The sequence below is a fragment of the Dermacentor silvarum genome, chromosome 9 (assembly GCF_013339745.2).
Source record: "Dermacentor silvarum isolate Dsil-2018 chromosome 9, BIME_Dsil_1.4, whole genome shotgun sequence".
NCBI classification, from domain to species: Eukaryota; Metazoa; Arthropoda; class Arachnida; order Ixodida; family Ixodidae; genus Dermacentor; species Dermacentor silvarum.
In genome coordinates, this window is record NC_051162.1 from 138,852,015 (window position 1) to 138,876,411 (window position 24,397).

The following is a 24,397-nucleotide window of genomic DNA, read 5'->3' on the forward strand; positions in this document are numbered from 1 at the left end:
AACGTCTCCAATTTTTTGCCGCATCCGTCATGTTTCTCTTTGAAGCAAACGCTATCACTATAACAAAAACGTCCAATGGTGATTGCAAACACATCGCACGCCTTGAAGGTAATGGCAAAACTAAAGCAATGGTTTAACAGTACCGTCAGATATCGCTTTACTTCCACTACAAAAGAAGTCATCAAGGTTGTTGCATTAAGTTTGGAATTATAGGAATGCTGTCTGAAATATGAACACAGCAAAACCAAAGAGCTTTGATATGGCCTCAGCACCATAAGCGATAATTCTGGCTCATATTTAGTGGCTGACACCTTCAACGCGACTCAATCCAATTCAATTAATATTATTTTCATACATATGAAAGGATGCATATATGTGCTCAGGTAACAGTACTACATACAATAACTTTAGGGGCAGTTCATGCAAATCACGGTTTTCCGGCCGGTACATAAACACTGACACTTGGATTGTTCTTAACCGACAGATTTGGCTCGAAGCACTTCTTTAATTTTTCTCGCCAGGACTGGACAACGATGAATCAGACGTTCTTGTAAGTACATGGTCTATAGTTTAGTTTGACATTTGCCAAGTCTTCTACTTTGTAGTAGACATCGGAGCAAGCATAGAAGGACACTATAGCTATCATAATTATCTTCGGAATTTGTGATGTGTGAGGAATGCACAAATGTCAATGTTATCACTTGACTGTAGAACGGGAATGATCTTACTCAGTTTTAGTACTCTTGAACGCTGCGTTTTCTGCAAGCAACCAAATACGAACACGTAGCTCATCTGTATCACTATGTATAGTTTCATGTACCATTACTGCTTAATCGTAGTCACAAAATAGAACACTGTGGTGCACATTCAAAAGGAAACTGAGCAAAGGAATGATAGTCAGCCATTTCGGAAATAGCTTTATTTCATTTTACTGTCTTGATACAAAACAATTATTCAAGTATTTTATTTCGTCTATTCTCATAAAAAGTCATCGGATGAAACATAAGCGCCAGGCAAAAGACCACTTTTCTAAGTTCATATCACACGCATCACTAAAAATCATGATGGCGGCCGAATTCTTCCATAGCAAAAGTTAAAAGAAGCGGGTCGTCATTGTACGAAATGCAAAAAGAAATGTTCCCTGTCAAGGTGTGCTAACATACCGATATCTTTGAAATCAGGCATCTGAACAATAATATGCGCCCTCCTCGCGTATATTGCATGCGTTCTATACCTATAAAATAAAATTACATTGCGAGTTTTTATGTCAGAACCACAACCTCATTATCAAGCAAGCCATACTGGGGAACTCCGGATTAAGTTTGACCACCTCCGAATTTTCTCATCTGTGAGCGCAAGCGTTTTTGTATTTCGCCCCTATGTGATCGTCTTGGTGGTATTGAACCTGCGACCTCCAGCTATGCAGCGCCACGCCATAGGCAGATAGCTACCATAGAGGGTACTTCTTTCCTTCGCTCCACGTTTGTGTCCTCCCTGTTAAACAACCTTCACTGTAGCAAGAGATGTTTGTTTGTGCTTATGCGCCAGTTACACCCCGATCAACAATTGCGGCTATCGAAAAACATATGTGCAGAATGTTTCGAATGATGTTGTCTGAACTAAAACTTTGTTTTAAATCATTTCTTAGGCGCACGTGAGCATTTCTTATTTGCTAATGTAGACCCCGCTCCTTTGATAAAATTATATGTGCTGACGAAATCGCAAAATGAAAATCACCATTACTCAAGTACAATGTATCGCAAGTGCTGTTAATGCCTGAGTAATCTGAGAATGACACTTTTGGTCCCCAACAATGGGCAACATGTCGCAATCGAGGTGCAAGGCTTACGCGAGTACGTTCAATAACAGTTTCCAGTATTGTTTTTAGAGAATGGTGAGGTTTTACTGCTCAAAGCGACCGGCAACGTATTAAGGATGTTGTAGTATGTTGGTTCTTCACCAACAAATTCTTGAAGGCGTGCTGAGGGCAAAGTACAACTCTTTTGCGCTCTGTTAGCTTGACAGCGAATACAACCATTGATATTATGCTGAGTCGCAGATTGCTATAGGCTCACACTTAGGCTGTTGAGAGGGAATGGAAAACTATTTGTGTACTGATATATGAGAAAAGAACGCCCACATGCACAAATGTATTACGCACGTGTGAAGTGCCGCGTTATACATTTTGGTTGAAAGTTAAGCTTTATGTTTCTTTTTCTTATAATTAGGCACTGGAAGGCACGCGAAGACCAGCTGTTCAAATAAGTTATGTGGCCAGGGTGACACAAAGGGACATGATAATTATCGCTGTCAGCAGCCGAATTAACTAAAAGTGAATAGTTAACTTTTTATTGACTGCAGTAAGTGTGTATGTTTGTATACAAAAGATAGAGGTAGTGGTGTTTCTACACAGTTTCAGTTGGAAGAATTCTTCTAGCGTGTCCGTGCTCCGTGATATCCGACTCCAAATTTTAATTGTCGTTCGCATGATGACGCATGCAAGAGAGTGAGGATCGGCGCAAAGCCCCTCCCTGATGTGACGCGGCTGTTGCGTGCAGCGTTTAGTTTGACAACAGGGCGGAGGCATAGGCAAAGATGATAACTGTTCCCCATCCCCTCTCGGATGACGAAATCAAGTTATGACACCGCGGTGTGCCGTACGCAGTACGCATGATCCTGTTAAAAGCGTTAACAGGAGAATAAGCTTTCGGTACATTTTTGTATTACTTGAGGTTGCACCGGGACATCATCTTGTGAACACATTAGCTTTACTGTCTTCTGCTAGAGTGCTTCTGGAAAGCCGCGCTTCTGTACAGAAGGATAACCAAGAATATCCACGTGGGATACCTTCGTGCCAATATGGCTGCTTCGGGCGGGAGGAGGTATTCTACCGAAGAAAACGTAGACGTGGTACTTGCAATGGCTGAGATGAATGACAACGCTTCACTGGCATTGCGGCTGTACGCGGCTCTCCCCCCACACCGTCCCCTTACAACTAGACCTACCTTCATAAATGTGTTTCGGTGCTTTCGCACAACAGGGTCAGTCCATCATTCCGAGACAGACCAGGAAGACAATGGTCGATGAAGACTTTGATATCAGCGTTTTCGCATGCGTAACGTGGATGCCAGAATGAAACTTAGCATCCGACAGATTGCCAGTCAGTGCGGTTGCAGTGTTGGAACAGTCGCAAATGTGCTAAAGAAGCATAAGTCCCATGCCTATCATGTTTATAATCACCAGGACCTAAGTGAGGCTGACGTTGAAAGGGGGGGGGGGTGACCTCGTCAATTGGGTCCTGATCAAAAATGATGTAGAAAAGGACTTCTTACACAGAATAACTTGGACAGATGTGGCTCGCTTTTGCCGCAATGTCACGGTGAATATTCACAACGCGCATTATTGGTCAGAAGAAAATCCACAGTGGCTGCGGCAGCACAAACATCAAGTTCGCAGGAGTGTGAATGTGTGGTCTGGCATACTCGGGGACAGGATCACTGGACCTTACTTTTTTGAGGGCAACTTGAACGGAAAGATGTACACGGATGAAATATTAGGTGCTGTCGTCTGCAATCTTTCCCTGAATGACCTGCGCCATGGGTGGTTCCAGCATGACGGAGCACCACCACATTTCTACACCACGGCAAGGAGCTGGTTGGACCCACGTCTTCCACGACAGTTGATCGGGCATGCAGGAGTGATGTTTTGGCCGCAGCGATCCCCTCACATTTCTCCGCTCGGCTTTTTCTTTGGGGCTACATTAAAGATCGAGTTTATGCAACAGAGCCCAGTGATGTCAATGATATCAAGAACATGGTATTATCTGCCTGAGCGAGTATCCGTCCAGAAGTACTGCGCAGAGTTATCGAGTCAACGCGAGAGTGGTTTTTGCTTTGCGTCGCTGTGGAAGGGGGCATATACATCTTCATCGGTGAAGTGTTTTCATGAGTTTTATGCATGACCACACCAAACTTAAAGCCGCAGTGTGAAATATTCGTTAGCATAAATAAAACTGTTTCTGCTGTTGATGGTGCAGTTGTTGGTCTTGATTTCACTCGAACTTACAATACCTGGAAATCAGCATTCACTTTATTTGCGTAAGAACTATGCCCGCTCGTCTAGTCACCATTGCGCACGCGCACTGTCCTCCGGTATCTCCGCTCGCGCCATTATCTCGACATGGCAGTTGCCGCCATCGTTACAGCCTGCGCGGTTGCGTGTTATGTCAGCGGTTCCGTTTTCTTCGATTTTGTATTCCGCCAGTCCAGAGGGGAATCGGACAGTTATCATCTCTGCCAATGCCTCCACCGTGTTGTCTGACTTAACGCTGCACGCAACCGCAGCGTCACCTCAGGGAGGAGCTTTGCGCTGATCTTAACTCTCTTGCATGCGTAATCATGCGAACGACAATTAAAATTTGGAGTCGGGTATCTCGGAGCACAGACACGCTAGAAGAATTCTTTCAACTGTGACTGTGTAGAAACACGACTGCCTCTAACATTTCAATACAAACATACCCACTTACTGCAGTCAACAAAAGGTCCATTATTCATTATTAGTTAATTGGGCTGGTGACAGAGATAATTATCATCTCACTTTGTGCCCCCTCACCACATAACTTATTTGCACAGGTGGTCTTTGCATGCCTCCCAGTGCCTAGTTTTAAGAAAACCATAAAACTTAACTTTGAACACCCGGTATATTCTGAGTGAGTTTATTTCGAAAGAAAAAATTCAGTTTTTACTGGCCGCACTGCAATTGTTTGAGTGCCACAAGTAGGTTGCTTTCTGGTAGTTCACTCCGTTTTGATTCACCAGTTCTTAGTGGGACAGGGTATTTTTAATTACGCAAGAAGTACTCATGGCGAAAACGTGTCCTCAAAATTGCTAAGCCGTAAGACACCAGCTCACGCTGCATGAACATTGCTGTCTGAAAGGTTTCAACATTCAGTTTGCTGATATTCGCATATCAAGTGCAATAAAATGCCGTAATCGTGAACCGTTTTTATGCTTTCAAAACAATTGCCCTAATAATGCAGGGTTGAAGAGTCGTCAAGGCAACATCTGAGCAGTAATATTTCTGTTCAGAAAAATTTACTAGCAAAACGCCCTGAAAACGTACCTATAAATACAATATCATCAAATCATTCACAAAATCAAAGGTGCAATGCATGTTTCACTACGTACGAGTAGTCAAACATGCATTTTTCGATAAATTTTCTGTTAATGTGTGAGGGTAATATCTGTATGGGTATCTTTGTGAGGCGTTATATCGGCGTTACGCTCCCATTAAGGATGTCTCGTAAAATAACTAAATATTGTTTTTTTTTGTTCTTAACATTGCAGGAGATGTCCCAAAGGGGAACAAAATCTAGACATTCCGGCATGTTGACAAGATTGAGCTGACAGTCACCTACCTATACACCTTTCCATTGACTTCACCAAAAAGAGTTAAAAATACTATATTGAAATGAACTGGACATCTTCGGAAAATAAACCGTTGATTGCATATCTGTTTATGCTATCAGCGGTAAATAATACGAGCACTTCTGTTGGGAACATAATTCCTGCAAGTCGCTGTGCTATATACTTTACTCTAAAGTTGTTTATGACCATATTTTTCCCTTGCAACTTTTTTCAATACACCTTTTTTGGCCTCTTCTATCGCCTTTCTTGCCAGTTTCCATTCGTTCCTAATCTCTATCGACATGCTGCGAGACACATTCGGACACACATCCTACACTCTGTCCGCGCTCTCATGAATATCTAATCAGTCGCAGTCGAGTGCGGTATTTTGTTGAAGATTTTTCCCTACATGCAATCCTAAATCACTCACGTGATTCTTAAATATTAAATCGTTCTTAAATCACACACATGTGTGCATTAGCAGTCGATTTAAATTCGCCACGAGTGCTTTTCTTCAGTATCAAGTGCTGTTGCGTTTCACAACTGCTCGCCTATATTAGAGTACCTAATACCTGCGCCGAGATTCAGCAAGCATATTGATGACATGATCACCAGAAGAATTGCCAACGTGGAAACCGTCAAGTTCGCGTGTTACGTAACCATTCAAACACCGGTATTGTGTGCAATCATGGAATAAATCCGAAGCCAAGGACACGTCGTAGTCTGTAAATAATAAGACCTGCACATTGTACTTACCATGTGTTGTGTTTCAATGTATTATTCAATGAACCAGCACGATTTTCTCCTCCGCCAGGCACTCATTGGTTTAAATGGACACATGCGTACCCTGGTCTGGCGTTCGGTTTCTCAGGGGTGAAACGCGTGGGAAACAAGCATGCGCCCTTAGTTCCCGTCGAAACCCTCGTGAGTTTAAGAAAAGGAGGTTTGGGCCACTCCCATGGCCACTAGCCACCGGTAAAGCTTCTACCGCATATGCGGGATGTACTGAGTTAAAATCCCGGGGCCGCCGGAGACCAACCGTTTTTTTTTTCAAATCGATAGAGCTGTCACATGGCCTAGTGCTCGACTTCCTGTGGGGGTTCACTTCTTGAAAGGGGACCCAAAAGAGATTTCATGCGTGTTCTCTTGGCGCCTCTTGTCCAACCACAGACCACCTTGCTGAAGATTATCCGCTGTGACTCTGGGAGGCAAGTGCTGACGCCGGGTACCTACAGGCAAAGTAGGTAGAATCGCGCTCCCGGCATGGTTCTCAGCCATTATCGTACCTTGAAAACTGGTGTTTGTCCCCTCCATGAAGGCTTCACCACTTCAATAGGTGCATTTGGGGCGCTACCTGGGAAATTTCCGCCATGGGTGCGGCCGGAAACTCTTTTTTTTTCTGCCTACAAAAGTTTCGACCCCACAAACGTTTCGACAACAATTCAGGGTGCAGGCACCTTTCCCAAGCGCATCACCCTTGAAGAAAGCCGAACGCCAGGCCGGCGTACGTTTGCGGCCATTTGAACCAGTTGGTACCCGGCCGGCGGTGGGAATCGAACCCACAACCTCCCACAGCCGAGGCGTCTGCTCTAAATCTAGGCCTCGGCTACAAAAAGGCCATTCTGCAAACTTAAGAACACTTCGCGCGCATGAACATACGTTATTTAGGTGTTCTCGCCGATATATTACAGACCTAAGTTCTTACGTAAATTAAAAGCGTATAAGATGGTGCGGATGAGTTGATAGAACGACGAACGCGTTCTTCTGGAGTGGAGCGACCATTCACGAATTCTAATTTGATTTTCATATAATGAGGTTGTGGGAAGCATTAGTGTCTAGGGTAATCTTCGAAATCTAGCTTTCTGGAATGCGTTACAAAATACAGCAGTTCAATCCCGCAGCTTGTGAATAGGCTTGTTATTTGGAATGTAATTGCAGGTTCTAGCACATTTTGTGGGAGAGCATAACGAAATCACTGTTAATCGCCGATTTTTGCCTCGTGGGTATGATGTCAGCAATATACAGCTACATTTCCTTAATAGAAGGCAGCAATAGAGGCCCTACATCCCACTTATTAAAGAGGTCTTTTATGATTTTTTCCTTCAGTTCTATGTATCTTTAGCAACTTATCATTCAGTTAAACCTACCGAATAACTAGTGCGGGGACGTCTAATTTATCAGGATAAAACTACCTGGAAGCCCACACGAACGGCCGGATATTTGTATGTAAAGGTCAAGTTACTATTAGAAGTATTCAGAACAGACCAGCTATACATCATGTTACGTTATTGTAAAGTCCCTGCTTGTTCACTAGAAAACCATAATGCAGCACCAATATACCAAAATAATGCAGCAGTGTAGATGAGATGCTAGAACGCCAACAAAAATTGGTACGTTGTACCACCTACACGCTTCGCGATGCTTTTTCAAAAATTCACAGACCTTTCGCTTGCAATACACTTCGTTAAAATAGGTCCTGCCAACCATCAAACTGGTGTGCATTATTTTGGAGGTAATCTGCGGCGGATGCAAAGTCTTGGCGGGTGCTCAGCTCAGCGAGTTGAACTGAGCCTAACTCAGTGAGACGAACTGAGCCCAACCTAATTTTGCAGGTCACGTAATCTCAATTTTAGGGGACGCGTTGAAACGAAAGGCAGCACAAAGCCCACGCTACCACTAGTCTACTCAACACACCAGCGAAGTCGCCGCAAATGTTCGCGGTCATCGAGTGGGATCGGTTCATGTTTGCCTATTCATGTCGATGCCATGTTCCTTATATAGATTTAATTACAAAGCAATCTTTTACTTGAATTTATACTACCGATAAATACGAGTCGTACTTCATGTAGTTGTCCAATACGTTGCAATCGGCATCAATGATAATCAATCGCCTTCGGGCGAAAGTGCGATATATTCAGTACACAATGCGCGGCGGTGTGAGAGGAAGTTTATGATGTCATCACATCAAGATTGAGAATACCGTTTTATCCTTTCGTTAACGTGCACGTAAGTCTTAATACATCAGATTTTTTGCAGTTCGCCGCCATCGAAATGCTGCAACTGCAGCTGCGTTCGAACCCACCACCTTGAGCTCACCAGCACACCGCCGCAGTCACTGAGCTGCTACGGACGGTCAAAACAAAGGTGTACAGCTGAACAACAGCAGCAGTCAACATAAACACCCACTCGGAAAAGGTTCAATCTCTTCTTGACTGAGAAAAAGAGCTGAAAGAATAGTAGTGCATATAAATTTAAAGCCAGCTATAAGCATCACAGCGATTACCCTAAGTCTGGGAAAAAATGTAAAGAAGCATCACTTTATAATAAAATCTGGGGACAATGCCATGCATGTTTCAATACTTAAAAAATGGTACGGTTGAACATAGTCATCAACAAGCAGTAATAAATAAACGGTGCTGAACGGAACCTACACATTCAAAAGAGTAAAATAAAGAAGTAATAACAAAGTGATGCCATAGGAATAAGGCATGTTGTGAAATTGTTTAAAAACTAGTAGCTTTCTTCTAAGTGACTAAGAACAACACAAGCCAAGAACTACCAGCGGGAGGCAACACCAAAATAGAGAACAATCATGGACACAAGCCATACGAAGAAGAGGACAGTGATTGAGAAGAGAAAGGTCAAGGAACAAAGAAAGACAACAGTCAGGAATGAATAAAATTGTTAACGAAGAGAAGGTGTAATTCAATACTCTGCATATTTATAGCTAATCGGGCCCTTTCCCGTTGGTGGGGGGGGGGGGCTCGGCATTGTAGTTATTTATTCTTCTTTCTAAACTTTTCTTTTCTCTTAAAAATTTCGTTGGCGCAAGCCCAATGTTCGTATTTTTATTTGGTTTAAGCCTGGTATACCTTGGTGGCAAAAGCTGAGGCTATAATTTTTACTATAAGTCTCCACGTAATTTTCGTTATGCCTAAGTCCTCGATCAATTACTTGAATTATGAAGCACAGTGTAGAATTATCTTCCTCATAATCAGCCGTTATCCGCAAAACACAAAGCGACAACATAGTGACTTTGCTGATAGGGTATGCCACATGAATAATTATAAGAAATAAAACCAACAACGTGCGGTTGTTGAAGCTACAGGGGGCAAGTGCTAGAACTAGATACAAAACCTTATGACAGCTAGAGCTTCCTCTGAGAAGCTGCAACGCTACACCCATCAGGCATAGGTAGCTGCACAAGGTAGACAGAAACGTTTCAGGAAGAGCCTACTGATACCTGTACTACGGATACATATTTAATGATTAACTGCTCTGTTGTCTATCAAATTACGCAATGAAGCAGTGAGCGCCTCAACGACACACCCCATCTTGAGTATATACTGTACTGTGACCTGTGAGCATAACCATTGGCCTAGCCTTGAAGTCTGTCTCTAGCGATAGTTTCTCTTTATCATTCATAATTACTGCTATGTTGTACAACATATGGTTTTTGTTTCTCGCCAACCCATGCTCTCCTCTAATACGTCACTGCAATGAAGTGACGCTCCGCAAATCATGATTGCCTTTATTTTCAGCCCGAAATCTTTGATAGTTATTGTAGCGCTTTGGTTTCTGTTTTTCTCATGTTGTCCTAATTAATTCTGCCCTTAATAGTTTTCACATTATTGCCTTTTGTTGATTTACCATTTTACACGCGTCCTTCGTGCAGCCGGAAAAGAGGTTGGCACAAAGAATCAGTAAGCAGCCTCGGCAGACGCACGTAGGAGCTGTACACGTGGTAAAAGTAGTAGGTATCCGCACAACTGCAACTAGGCTTCAGAGAAATAGTTCTTGACCTGGCGTGCAAAGTGCAGGTTTTTTGTTTTCCACCAGCTTGTAAATGTTTCAAAGCAACAAACCCGCCTCGAGTGCATCATTGATCGAAAGAACAAGAGTTTATTAGCCCTTGCTTCTTATTTGGCATCACGGAACTGGTAATAAAATATCAAGTTCTGCTGTAGTTTTCCGTGTTTTTAATTCGTATATCCATAGAATACCCGCTTAGCTGTTTATTGAACGCGAGAGTCAAAAGCATGCAAGTGTCTCCTCAGAAGCAACTTCTTCTTAATCGCTGGTGTGAGTTCGCGGAAGCAATTACAGCGGTTTCCAAGAAGCTACTTGCAACCATGCCGGCGAAATTTATCCTCCAGTAACTGCGTTTCAGGAGAATATTGAATTGATATAGGTGGTCACTGTTTCAGGAATTTTTTGTAGGAAGTGAGTTTATCGTGATCTTTAAAAATGTTTTTCTAATATTTCTTCTTACAAAATTTCAATCAAGGAACATAACCACGAAACGAAGGACCATATGTATGCTTAATACTTTCGGATAGACGACCGAGAGCTCGAGCTCCTGAGCGTTGTTGGCAACAGCGGGGAACTCCACAAAATAATTTTTGAAAGGCATGGTGAAATGGTACCATTTCTCCTCAGCGAAGCTTCTGCAGTGGGTTGTTTTATTCATTGTCGGAGGATTCATTGGTTTTGCCATTACAAGCAAAGCGTAGAAGTAGCACATATATAGAATAAAGCTTAAGGCAGGCGTATATGCATAGACCGAAGGCGCTGCCTCATTGAAAAAAATAATAAATAACGGCTGCGCATCAATATTTGAGAGATGATTGTTCCCGTTATTGCCATTAGCACATATCTTGTGATCGGTATGGTTTTTTGTCAGTAGTGTACTGATTATGGTGTCGTAAATCAGTGGCACATATGCAGTGTTAGGAAGTGTGTTAGGAAGCGAGCTTTTCACCTGCTGGAAACGAAAACTTCCAAACGTCCTTGTTCCAAGTGACCCATGTTGGCGTGAAATACATTCTTCAAAAAAATACATATTTTGACCAACACTTTAAAGTTTCGGAGATATTTTTTATAGACCCACGTGAGTGAGTAAGTGATGAGGAAGGCGTGAAATGCTTTCATGAGGTTTCAAATGCTTTCTCTTTCAGTCCGTCCCTTGTGCTGGCGACCCATGATATGACCCTGGTGAAGTTGAGGGTGCTATTTGTGATGCGTTTTAGTGCCTCCGCGTTGCCATTGCTGTAAGCCCCAATGACCACGCCCAGTACCTTAATTGTGTTGCACCTGGTAATGTATCCTCCCTCCCTGGCGTGTAGGTGAACGGGGAGGAAGTTAAGGGGCTGTCTCTGCCTGGGGTCTTGTTTGCACAGGAGGAGCTCTGATTTGCTGGGGGAGAGCTTCAGTTCCGTGTTTGTAAGGAAAGCTTCCGTGGTGTCCTGCGCTTGCTGTAGGTTCTGCTCCAGAGTGCCTAGCAGGCCGCTCGTGGACCAAATGGTGATCGAAGTGTAGGACTCGAAGCTGTATTGGCAGTATGAATTGAAGTAAACGTAAGCTAAGTAAAAAGGAACTGCTGTGCTAGGGGTCCTCTGTTTGAATCTTGTCATCGGGCAGTTTCATTTTTGTTTATTAGAGCCAACGTCTTTCTTAGCGACTTTACCACCACTTTTCCGTATCGGGTATGTCTCAAACAACTTTCCTGGGCCGATCCCGGAGGTAGTGCACAGCCGCGCCAGTGAACTTGCATCATTTTCAGGTTTGAGCTTAGTTATTGAGCACTTATTACTTAAGTCTGAGAAGATTGAAGATAAAAGGCACGGGCTTCACTGTTTTGTTTCACTGTTTTGTTCGTGGGCTGCCATTCTCAAATTTCTGTGGAATAATTTTGTCATGAATTTAAGACATGGTATGAGTAATTTTAGGAATAGAATGGTGCGGCACTATAACCCGCATATACCACATGTCATATAACATGGCATGGCGCATATACCTAAACATTGTAACCAACAGTTACGACAACAGCTGCGAAGAAAACTGGTTTATTCAGGGCGAACCAGTGCCCGTCAACTCAAGAGACTCAACCCTCAATCAAAGGTCCTTCGAGCATCGCTTCTTAGAACGTCGTTCTCTTCTTCGTCGCCGCTTGTCACGTGCTATTCCTCCGATTCTCGAGCGCAAGCCGCCGGTGGTCTGTCAGTACGTGGCCTGGGCACGTGCGGTGCAGCGTTTCCATACGGTGCCTTGCCTGGCGCTTGTGTTGTGGTGGTTCTTTGGAACACAGCTATGATGCGGCGGGCGTCTTTTTATTCTCGGTATGCTGGCGGCAATATATGTATGATGTAAGACCGTGCTTGAATGTCAAAAGTTTGGATAGTATGTTGTGTATGCATATACTTACGGTCTGTGCACTCTTCTGTAAAACTGAACTTCATGAGTGAAAGTGATTCTTTGTGTTCTGGGGCAATACGAAGCACATATGGAACTCTATACATTTTCACCTTCTGTGAGTCCCGGGACTTATGGACAGAATTTTTTTCATATTGCTTAGTGATTGTTTTTTTTTTGTATTCGTTTGTGCTGAATGTTGTTACAAATTTTAGAGAAGATTTTTCTTTGCCAAGCGACGACGAGTAGCCGGGGCCACCTAAAGGGGCCAAGCTCTCCTATTATATCATGTCAATAAAAACATTAGACAAGGCTCTTCGAAGAGTGGCTCATACCCAATGACCAAGTTGCCACGAAAGACGTCCACTCAATAAGTGGCACATACACAGTTAAAAGCGGCACATACATATGTACAGTGATAAATAAACAGCGGCACATAAGTGGCATATACCTGCAGTCACCCAAGTTGCCATGAAAGAGGGTCAGTGAACGCGGCACATACAGAATGACGCATACCCAGTGACCCAAGTTGGACCAACGGTTGGTCTCGAACGCGGTTCTCTCCGCGGCTCCCACTACAGCCCGATTCTCTACTTATCGGACCATGGACTATCGGGACCCAAGCTAGTGTGAAAGACATTAGGCGAAGGCAAGCCGACATACCGAAAACTGCGTGAAGTCCCCAAACATTGCCCATCTCGTTCAAATCAAACATGTTTTCAAGCATCTTTTCTGGAAACAGCTTACAGTGAACGCGCGCGAAATGTGAAGCCTTGTGTACCGGTGCTTGTGAACATTGATAAATGTTCACTCGCTAGCCGCACACCCTTATGGTACATAATCAGTGACGCAAGTTCGTGAGAGAGAGAGAGAAATACAATTTATTAGCCCTGCAGGAACTAAGGCCGCTGTCCGGACTTCCTGGTAGGCTCCTTCTTCCTGGCTGAGAACGTCCTTGACGGCCTGCGCTAGAAGTGGCCGGCTTAGCTTGTCTAAATTCCGTGGGGGAGTGCTCCACTCCAACCAGTTGCCAGGACGCTTTATGGGCGTTAGTTTTCAGGTTCATTGGAGAGCGGCATATATTTAGTGCGTTGGCGTGCACGTCGTTAATCGAAAAATGACATACCCAGTGCATATGTGGCGCATGTTGCTCAAGCGTCAAGCTGATTAAACGAAGGGATCTGTGTTAGATTCTACCCAGCACGGGAGAATTTTGAATGGTTTTGTATTGGTACATTTGGCTGGTCTAGAATACCCATCGCACAATCGGCTGGTTGAAATGCAGCCAGGCTGCTTTCCCGAGCTTCCTACTGTACACCATCTAGCAATGCGGGTTCAACGGTCGGCGCGGGTGCGATTCCGCAGGGCATCGGTGAAATTTCAAGGATCTTGTTCGTCAGTGGTGAAAGGAAGGTTCCCAGTAGCACATACAAAGTTGCCCAAATTGGTGCCAAAGAAGTTCATTCACCCTTTAGGATGAAACATGCAAATACCGAAATAGAAATATTTATTTTCTGCCGAAATGTGCAACAGACATACAGAATAAAAACATTCAACGAAAAAGGTAATTGTTTCCAGAAGCTTATTTCATAGTACAAGGGGTAACATAGAAAAGACAGAACATTAGAAGTGGGCGTCACCCGAAGCTACTATATGGGTTAGTGGACTTTGTACAGAAGCTCTCGTCTTGTGTAAACCATATGTTTATATTTCCTTTGCTTTACATCGCGTACGTGAAACTATGGCAGCCGGAGACCTTGCATTGGTCATTCTACTATGAACAGGCATGCTTTCAAAAGAACGCGACTCATATGTCAAACTTCTTCCTTGTTCTGGGTTCCGGCGATAAACCAACAAATAGCATTTGCTGCCTTTTATTCAATGTTGGCTGCGGATATTTAGCCAGAAACTTCGTACTCAATACCGAAACTCAGCAAGAAAATATTTCTGGTATGCTGCCTGTAGGCAACACCCCACCATAATTGGTTAAAGAACGTCACGCACCTACTGGCCCATACCCAATGACCGAAGTTGACATCAAAGAGGTTCATTAAAAAGTAGCACAGATCGAGTGGCCATACCCAGCGCTCCAAGTCGGTATAAATAAATTCGTTGCACAATGGTACATACCCTGTGCCGCATACCCAGACTGGCATCCCCACTGTCCCATGGCGGTGTGATACAGGTTTGTTAAAAGCAGCACATATATACACAGTACCGGGAAGCGCATTCTGTAACGCTTCGGTTTTGAAAGAATTCGCATTGCGAACAGTGATTCGTCGTCGCCAGGGTGATGCCATCACCTCGGGGCGTGCTCATATATTATGATGACGTCACGTACACGTCGATCATGCGGAAACCGCATCCATCGTCTGCTACGAAGTGAAGCGGTGTGAGGTGTTTCGGTGCGATTCGAAGGTACCGTGTGCCGTGTGCAGAGCATGTGCGTGCTGTGTGCACGGTCGAGTTCGGCGTTCAGAGCAAGAGCTATTCCTAATTAGTTTTTTAAGGTGAAAAAAATTCAGCGCAAACACACAGGACAAACCACAAAGAAGAGACAAGACAAGCACTCGCGCTGATTTGTTATACGTTCACATCCATAACAATACCTGCGCGCCGATTAGACTCTCTCCTTCCTGTCGTTCTCATTACTTCACCGGACCGCCCAAATGTGACGCTACCGCCAAAGTGAATTCTTCGTAAACATAATGGCCACAGAGTACGGCCCCAAATACCTAGTGACGAAAGTGCTCCGACTGTTGGTTTTTAACCCTGTTCCGTCAGCTCAGCAGCCCGACGCGTTACCCTTGTACCATGGTCTACCTAGTGATCCATGTTGGGGTGAAGACGGTTAGAGACATAGATAGATAGATGGATAGATAGGTAGATAGCGTCACGATGCACAAACAGCAGGAACTGGCAAAATAACGCAGGACACTTTATTTAGTTGTTGTTGATGCCTCAAAACATGGCTCGTACCCACGAGGGGGATTGGCCACACTAGATAAAATAAAACATACACTAGTTAAACTGAAAAGCGATCTAGCATGCACTTCGCCTTCTCTTCTGCAACGCGCGAGGTCTTCGTCTTTCTCTTCGTACCGCATATTGGATGTGGCATTAGCCTCGCTCCAGAGAGAGCACCGTCCCGATGCTCATCCAACGGCAGGAAGATGTGGTGTCAGGCGATTTGCGGGCACTTAACTTCATTCTGAACAATAGGGCTTCACGCGCACAAGGTGAACGACTTCTGGTGGACGCTGCGTCGCCCTGGAGGAAGGACTGTTACGGCTAATCTCATAGTTACGTCTCTCAGGCATCGTACAACGTTGTACGGACCGAAGTACCTCTTGAGTAGCTTTTATGAAAACACTCGGCCGCGGAGGGGCCTCCAAACGCAGAATTTCTTGCCTGGCTAATAGGTGACGTATCGATGACGTAGATGGTAACGTCGAAAGTCGTAGTCCTGTTTTCGGCTGGTTCTGACGCGCGCGAGCAGTGTCGGTTCTTCAGCGTGTTCAGCGAAAGCTTCAGCGTTCGTGCCTGTACCACCGGAGTCATGGGGTAACATCGCGTCGAGCATCGTCGTCACATCATGGCCATGAAGAAGCTTAAATGTTGTCTTTCGCGTTGTTTCCTGCTGCGCCGTGTTAAAAGCGAATGTGATCTACAGTAGCATGTAATCCCAATTCTTGTGTTCCATGTCTACGAACGTACTCAGCATGTCCGCGATAATCTTGTTCAAGCGTTCTGTTAGGCTGTTTGTTTGCTGATGATAGGTTGTGGTCTTTCGATGAGCTTTGCCGCTAAGGGTAAGCGATGTCTTGAGGAGTGTAGCCATAAATGCAGTCCATCTGTCAATTTTATGACCATTGGTGCACCATGCCTCAGAACCACGTTTTCATCAAAGAACAGCGCTGCTTCTACTGCGGTGCCGCTTGAAAAGGCCTTGGTTTCTGCATAGCATGTCAGGTAATCAGTGGCAACTATAACCCACTTATTTCCAGTATTGGAAGTCCAGAATGATTCGATAAGGTCTATTCCCACGGGAGCGTTTGTTATCCGGCCATCTAAAACGTAATTTAGCGGAATGAGCTCGCGGTCTTCGCGCGGCGGACGAGCAATGGTGGCCATGTCTATACCTCCTGTAAAAGACATGTCTTCTACTGTGACTCCCGGCTCAATGGATGACCTTGAAAGGCAGTCGGTGTCGTAGTGTTGTCGTGTGGACTTGTACACTCTTGACATATCAAATTCTTCAAGCCTTAGGCTCCAACGTGCTAGTCGACCGGACGGATCCTGCAAGCTCGTCAGCCAGTAAAGGGATGGCTGATCCCTGAAAACACTGAAGGAACGGCCGTAGAGATAGGGGCAAAACTTCATAACTGCCCTTACCACCGCAACATATTCCTTGTCCATGGTTAAGTAATTATACTACGCGCGTGAAACCGTCCTGCTAGTGTAAGCAATGACTTTTGCGGCTGAGTCTTGCCATTGCACGAGCACAGTGGATAGACCTATGTTGCTAGCATTTGTATGAATCGTTGTATGAGCGTCCTCATCAAAGTGAGCCAGTACAGAAGGCGTTTGCAGGAGCTGTCGGAGGTGATTAAACGCTGCTTGTTCTTCGCCCCAAAACAAGGCAATGTCTTCTCTTGTAAGGCGCATTAACGGCGAAGCTGTATGAGAAAAATTGGCAATATATCTTCGGTATTACACGCAGAGACCTAGGGAACGCCTCACTGCCTTCTTATTCGTCGACGCTAGAAACGTTGGGATGTAATGATGGAAACATTGTGACGGCTTCTATCTTGTCCGGGTCAGGGCGGACACCTTGGTGACTGAACACATGACCTAAGAAATGGAGTTCCTCGAAATCAAAGTGACATTTTTCTGCTTTCAGTGTGAGGCCGGCGAACCGTGTCGTTTATAAAACAGCCAGCAGCCGTCTGAGGTGTCCCTCGAATGTTCCCGAAAAAACTGTGATATCGTCGAGGTATCCTAGACATGTCTGGCAATTCAGGCCTAACAGAACCGTATTTATGAGTAGCAGAAAAGTTTCTGAAGCTAAGCGTAAACCGAAAGGCCAGACCATGAACTTCTAAAGCCCGTCACGCGTTACGAAAGTAATCTTTTCTTTGTCTCTCTCGTCGACCTCGATTTTACAATAGCCACTTTTATTGAGATAGCAATTATATGGACACTTCAACCGGATTTCTGCCGTCGGCGTCGCCATCGTCGTCGTCGTTGCCGTGAGGTTCCGTATAGATTCCAAGGGCGATAAAATTGTCGTCGCGCGCCGTATGCGCGAGCGAAAGCGCGCGGGGCACGCGCGCTATCACGGAGGGCGAACTCCCCCCGCGCTATCACGGAGAGCGAACGCTCGGCGGAAAGCAAACGCGACCGTCGCGTGGGGGCGGCGCTGTGCTCCGGCACCAAAGGCGTATCTTGCCACTCAATCTCCCACGCGAAAGCAACAAAGCGGGAAGAGGAGGGGGGGGGGGGGCAGCTTCTCCTCTGCCAAAAACTTCTCCTTCGCAGTTTGCCCGGTGGTGCCCGTCGCCCGCACCGTCTCTTATCTCCACACTGCTCTGACCTTTGTATGCGCTGTGCATCCGCAGCTCAGTTTCCGTTGAAGCGATAGACCGCGCGAACCTGCGCTTGCTGCCAGCGGTTTGACAGTCGTTGGCTGCGGTCATTCATTGTGATCTTTTCATGTTTGCTTGTGCGCGCTGACACCACGATTGTTAATTCAGTTAGTAAGCCAATGTGTCCAAGTTTATGCAGCCGATAAAACTACTGTCCCTACTCCGAATAGCTGTCTACTAATTTGCTATCGCAATCGATTCTTCGCCTTTCGGGTGAAACTGCGACATTTTTTTTACGTCTAACGACGGAAAGTAGCGGGCATGCCTCAGTCTGTCGAGAGAATCGTCGATACGCGGTAATAGGCAAACGTCTTTCTTTGTCACCCGGTTCAGCTTGCAGTTGTCGACGCAAAAAAGTCGCAGCTTCACCCGAAAGGCGAAGCATCGATTGCGATAGCAAATTATCAGAGAGCCATATGAAGTAAAATATTACTATTATCGGCGGTATCGACTTGTAAACATTCGCTTGCTAACTAAATTAACAAGCATGGTGTCAGCGCGCAAAGCAAACATGAGTACATCACACTCGATGACCGCGGACACTCGCTGTCAAAACGCTGGCGTGCGGAAATGCTGAAGCAGCAGTGAGGGAAGCGACCTTCATGCTGTATATCGCTTCAACGCAAACTGAGTGCCGAGAACACACAGCCCCCACAAAGCTATGAGCCGCCGATGCACCTATATAGACTGTGCCCCCCGCACAGATCGCTCTAAAGATACGGCCGTGCGCAGCCGCCACATACGCGGTTGCAGCCAGAGTAAAATGCCACCCCCCACCGCCCCTCCCCTCCCCCCGATGCCTCGCAACCCTGGGTGCCTCGTGCGTGGCGAAAGAAGGCGCACTTCGTGCCAGCTTTCTTCCCTTTCGCGCGGACGAGATTGAGCCGCGCTCGTCGGCTCCCCTCGCACGCTTCCACTCGCATATACAGCGTTAAGGCGCGCCACTACGGTGTTACCCTGCTTGGACTTTATACGGAACCTCGCGGGGACGACGATGGCATAAATTAGCCTAGAGTGTCCATACAACTGATATCGAAATGAAACGCACACTGCTGTCTTTCTTTTTGACCACCACTACCGGCGGTGCCCAGGGGCTTTTTTAAGGCTAGATAGCGTCGTCGACGAGAATTTTCTCCACTTGTTCTTAAATCGCATCGCGTTTTTTCGGTCCTACATGGTAAGGGTTTCGTCGGATTGGTCTCGCTGTCCCCTCCATGATAAATCGGCGCTCTGTCAGTGGCGCCTGACCGACTCTGGATGTGGACGAGAAGCAATCGCGAAACTGGTGCAGCAGGTCCACAAGGCGTTGCCTTTCCGCTGGCATACGATCGCGCTTACGTCAAGAACAGGCAGCGGTAACGAAGTGTCTTGCTCTCCCTGTTGTAATGCAAAGCATTCGCGGAATTCCGCAATCTCGTCGAGGTAAGCACCTGCTTTGCCTTTCGCAATGTGCCATCGTTCCTTTTATAGTGTAAACCCTCTTCAATAGCAGTAACTCAGGAACTGTATAAACACAAATTCAATGTAGCTTGAGCTTACTATGTTCACTGTTCACAATTTCAAGCTCTATTGTTGATGAATTGCTTTTTTTAGTTAAAGCAATCGAAAATTATCTAACGCAGACACAACATACGTACAACGTGAAGCACACTTGTGGCACCATCCACAACTTCAGATTGTCAGCAAGCTTTATTTTCGGGGCTTTAAAGAAAACGCTGAACACTACGAGAAAAATTACTTCGATTCCATCTTGCGATCTTATTAATCGGATAAATTCTATTGCTTTTGTATGCAGTGAACTCAGTGACTAGTAGCATACAATCAACATTACTCGAATTATTGTTGTAGTTCTAGATTTACGTCTACTTCTTCAGTGCTTCGAATCAACATAGCAAATTTATTTGTTTGATGAGGTTTTCTTTGTGGAAGCCTTTTGATCACCAGGTGACTTAATAAAGTTACAATTGAAACCGTGCATGTTATAACACCCCAAAAAACACAAGAAAGAAACCATAAACGCGAATAAGCGACGCCACCACCTGAATTAGCCACTACATCAGTGGTTATAGTGACTGCTACCTAATTTATTTATTTATTTATTATTTACAAATGCTCCAAGCCCTATTCAGGCCCCATCCGGAGCGCTTATATCAATGGTAACGAACAAGACTAGAAACAGAAAAATACAGGGACTATAACATCTGCAACGCAGAATTAGCAACAATAAATAATAAGCAGGAACAATAGTAGTTCACAACTCAAAAACAATGCAGTGATATACCATGCACACACAATAGTTGATATGTATTAAGCATTTTATCTAATAATATTATAAAGCACACACTAGAATTGATTATTATCCTTCATTGTGGTGTAGTACAATAATAATAATAATTAGAAGAAGAAGAAAAAAAATAATCACAAGATGAACGAACAATTGTGTCGTATCAGCGTTAACTACTTCTTGTGGTAATTTATTGGATAGTGAAATTCAATAAGGAAACAGAGAATATTGATGCGTGTTAAGGTGACTGAATGGTTGCCTAACTGTTTTGTTGTGGTGTGTACGGTCAAAGAGCATGGACGGCTCCGTTATGTAACGTTCACAAGTATTTTAAAATGATCATGGTAAACCTGATAAATTTTAATCTGGACAACATTCTACGATGAGCGAGTGTTTTGATCTTTGCCCTATTATTAAGACGCGAATAGTTGGAATAGATAAACCTGAAGGCTAAGTTCGACACCCTTTCTATTTTTGTAATTAAATATTGTTGACATGGACTCCAGATTAAGTCCACATATTATAATTTTGGCCAGATGAGAGTTTTGTATGCTGTTTACTTTACGGCGGGTGACGTATGACGCAGTTTCCGTTTAAAAAATGCCAGCTTTTCAGTGCGTTACCACCGATTATCTGAATGAGGTTCCCAGTATAAGATACTCGTGGGTGTAACACCATAATACTTCACTTGCCAAATTTTCCTAACATAAGTATTTTTAATGGTGTAAGAAAATTCTAAAGGCTCCTTTTTGTTACTAAATGGTATGCTCGCCATTTGCGAAGTACTCAGGTTCAAGCCCCATTGGTCACACCATGCACTGATTGAATAGAATGCATCATTTAGTCTGACTTGATCGGAGTGTTGATTTATGCTATACTCGCGGACCACTTTCTGTGGCAATGAAGGGAAAGCTACGGGCGCGTGGATGCTGCACATGTGTTAGCGCGCCAAGTAGTTCGGCAGCGTTTGACAGTGCTTTTTGGTTGCTCGGAACGGACGCTGAATCGACGCAGCTTTCACGTGCGACGGTTCCGCGTTTGCCCAGACGCGGAAGGGAAAAGCCGCAAAATAAGCAAACGTTTACGCTCAGTGGTGTGTTCTGTCTTATGTAACTGTTGCTAATAAGCTGTTTATGTTTTCTCTTCCCCAGCCTAAACCTACGTGGATTAATACGCGGGACTCTTTTCAGAAGCGCTCTCACTTGTGCGCGCTTTGCCTCCGCTAGCTTTCCCTTCATTGCCAGAGAAAGTTGTCCGCGAGTATAGTATAAACAACACACTCGTCCGCAAAAAGTCGAATGTTCGATGGTAGTTGCACTGTCAAATAGAAATGATTTATATAAACCAAAAACAGCGGATCAAGCACCGACCCTTGTGCTACTCCTGAGTGCACATCTAGAGTGTCAGAGATGAAGTCATTAACCGCCACGTATTGAGTCCTTGAAGCTAAGTAGCATGCTAACCCACAAACAATGTTGTGCTCAATAACAATAGCATGCAATTATTTACTAAATCATCATGAGGAGCAACATTAAACGCTTTAGAAAAGTCTAAAGAGACTGCGTCAATGCAGAAATATGACTCGTCATATTTAGTGAATTTACGAAATCATCGGTTATCTCGGCTACCTGAGTTGCAGAGACAAGACCAGACCTAAAGACATGTTGATTGTCATGAAAAAGTTGGTTAGTTTCTAGATGTATCATAATTGCCGCAAATATAATATGTTCTTGCACCGTATAAATTGTGGATATTAGCGAATCTGGTCTGTAATTGTTTAATTCTAATGGAGGTCCAGATTTATGAATTGGGACTATCCTCGCGAGCGTCAGCGATACGGTCTCACTCAATATTCTAACACCTAGGTTGTATATATTTTATACAAATACTCTGGCACCCAAGTCGCATATCAGTTAAGAAAAACGTTAGGCTCATATATATATACATACCAACTTTATATCAAGTCCACGCAAAATGTTAATGGTGTTTGCTTAAGTTCACTTGAGGCATCGGTTTAAGAATCGCATGTCTGTGATCGATGCCGTCAGCATAAAAATGTAGTGAAAAATGCGTTGAATTTTTGAGAAATATTTAAAGGGATCATCAATGCTTACACCCCATGCTTTTATCTCTGTGATACAATTTTTGTCTCTAGACAAATAGCGCCAGAACTTTTGGCTTGTTCTAACATGAAAGAGGACGAAGTGCTGGAAAAGAAATTGGTTACTTGCTGCCTGAATTTTTTTTTTCCTGAACGGTGTGTACTATATTTGGAAGCTGTTTCTTGCAACCGCGTTTACGACAGCGTTTAACTTTGCGTTTAAGATGAATAAGGTGACGATTCATCCATGGGTAGTTCCTGTTGACACGGTTCTTTTTTAGACACATAACTACGTTCACAGTAACATATTACGTCTTTAAATCGTGACGATAACTCTTTAACGTCTTTTATCTCATTGAAATACAGGAACGAGGATTCCATATAGCTAAGCACTGCATCATTATCTGCATGCGCATATAGTCCATGATAAATGTGTGAGAAAGTTGAACTGGTGATCGCGAGCTAACAATAGGGCATACTAAAACAAGCAACTTGTGATCAGATATCCAATGTTTTACAATAATAGAGCAGTCTATAAGCGAGCTGCTTACAAACGTAAGGTCAAAAGCAGAAGAAGTACTGGAAATCTTGGTAGCATCGGAAACCAGTTTGTGTAAAGGAAAGGTAAACGCAGTTAGTATTAGTGGCTCAAAATTTTAGAATCTTTGCCGTCACGAGAAAGACTGGACCAGTTATTGCCGGGTAACTTGAAATCACCAGTCATAAGGATGCTTCAACGCTAATTTGTATTTTGGAGCAAGTGATCATATAGTGCTTCAAAATATTCAGGGGGAGCATTCGGAGTACGATAGTCACCCCCAAAAGTTATATTCTTACCAAAAACAAAAACTGGAGGATGCTTAAGCTTCGCCTTTGACAGTGGAACGCGAAAGCGTTATCGGGCCCCGTTCGCATCGCATTTTTCTTTGAGTAGGTTTAACTGCAACACAGAACATGGGAAAGCCAGCTTACAAAGACCAAGCTTACACCGATCCCCCTAAAATCGGCTCACTTTTTTAAACAGAAATGCATTGCTAGGAGGACGTTTTTTCAGGGGCAATATAAGTCGGCATATATTGCAATGTGAAGGCCCTAGGACCTATTTTAATTGTTTTAATAATTGTTTTCAATTGCCCCGACGCGCGCGCGTGTCCAAAGCTCATTAAGCAGGCCAAGTCCCAATCTGACCTGCCAAGTATGCGAGCGCGATCTGGATAAGATTTTGGCAAGTATTCCTACCCGAGCGCGCCGCTGTTGGTGTGGTAGAAATGCTGGAAAAGGGGTCTGTGTTTGTGTTTCCTCGAAACAAAATTATGTTTTCTCGTACATTCAAATTACAGTCGGATGCCACCTTGTCTTTAGGTTGTGGTTAATGTGTACTTTTCCATTTTTCTGACAGATTTCACTGTGAGAAATTGAATTTCTGTTCACTAACGCCTTGCACCACGCGGAGGGCCTGTGTGGTCCGGGTGGTGCCGGATAATTTTCTCCTGCACTGACACCTTGCGCCACGTAGAGGGCCTGCGCGGTCGGTGTGGTTCGGGATGATTTTCTTGGCCACGGACGCCGACATCCACGCCGACGCTGGATTTTCTGCGACATGGGTCTCTTAACACTGTCGCGTTAAAAATTTCAATGTGCGTCACATAACTTTGTGATTATTGATGCCATCGAGGCGGGGAAATTTATTGTTTTTTATTGCAATTGCAGCTCCACGACCTCGCGATCCTCTGTCCCTACGGATTAGCGTGTATGAAGATATCACAGT

General features: G+C 44.4%; 1 long non-coding RNA gene across 1 annotated transcript; it reads left to right on the forward strand.

The window, feature by feature from the left end:
• The first annotated feature begins 484 nt into the window (after window positions 1-484).
• On the forward strand, window positions 485-5,508 carry LOC125940148 (uncharacterized). Its single transcript, XR_007463384.1, has 2 exons — window positions 485-550; window positions 5,346-5,508. It is a non-coding gene; the product is annotated as an uncharacterized LOC125940148 (long non-coding RNA).
• Window positions 5,509-24,397: the final 18,889 nt, after the last annotated feature.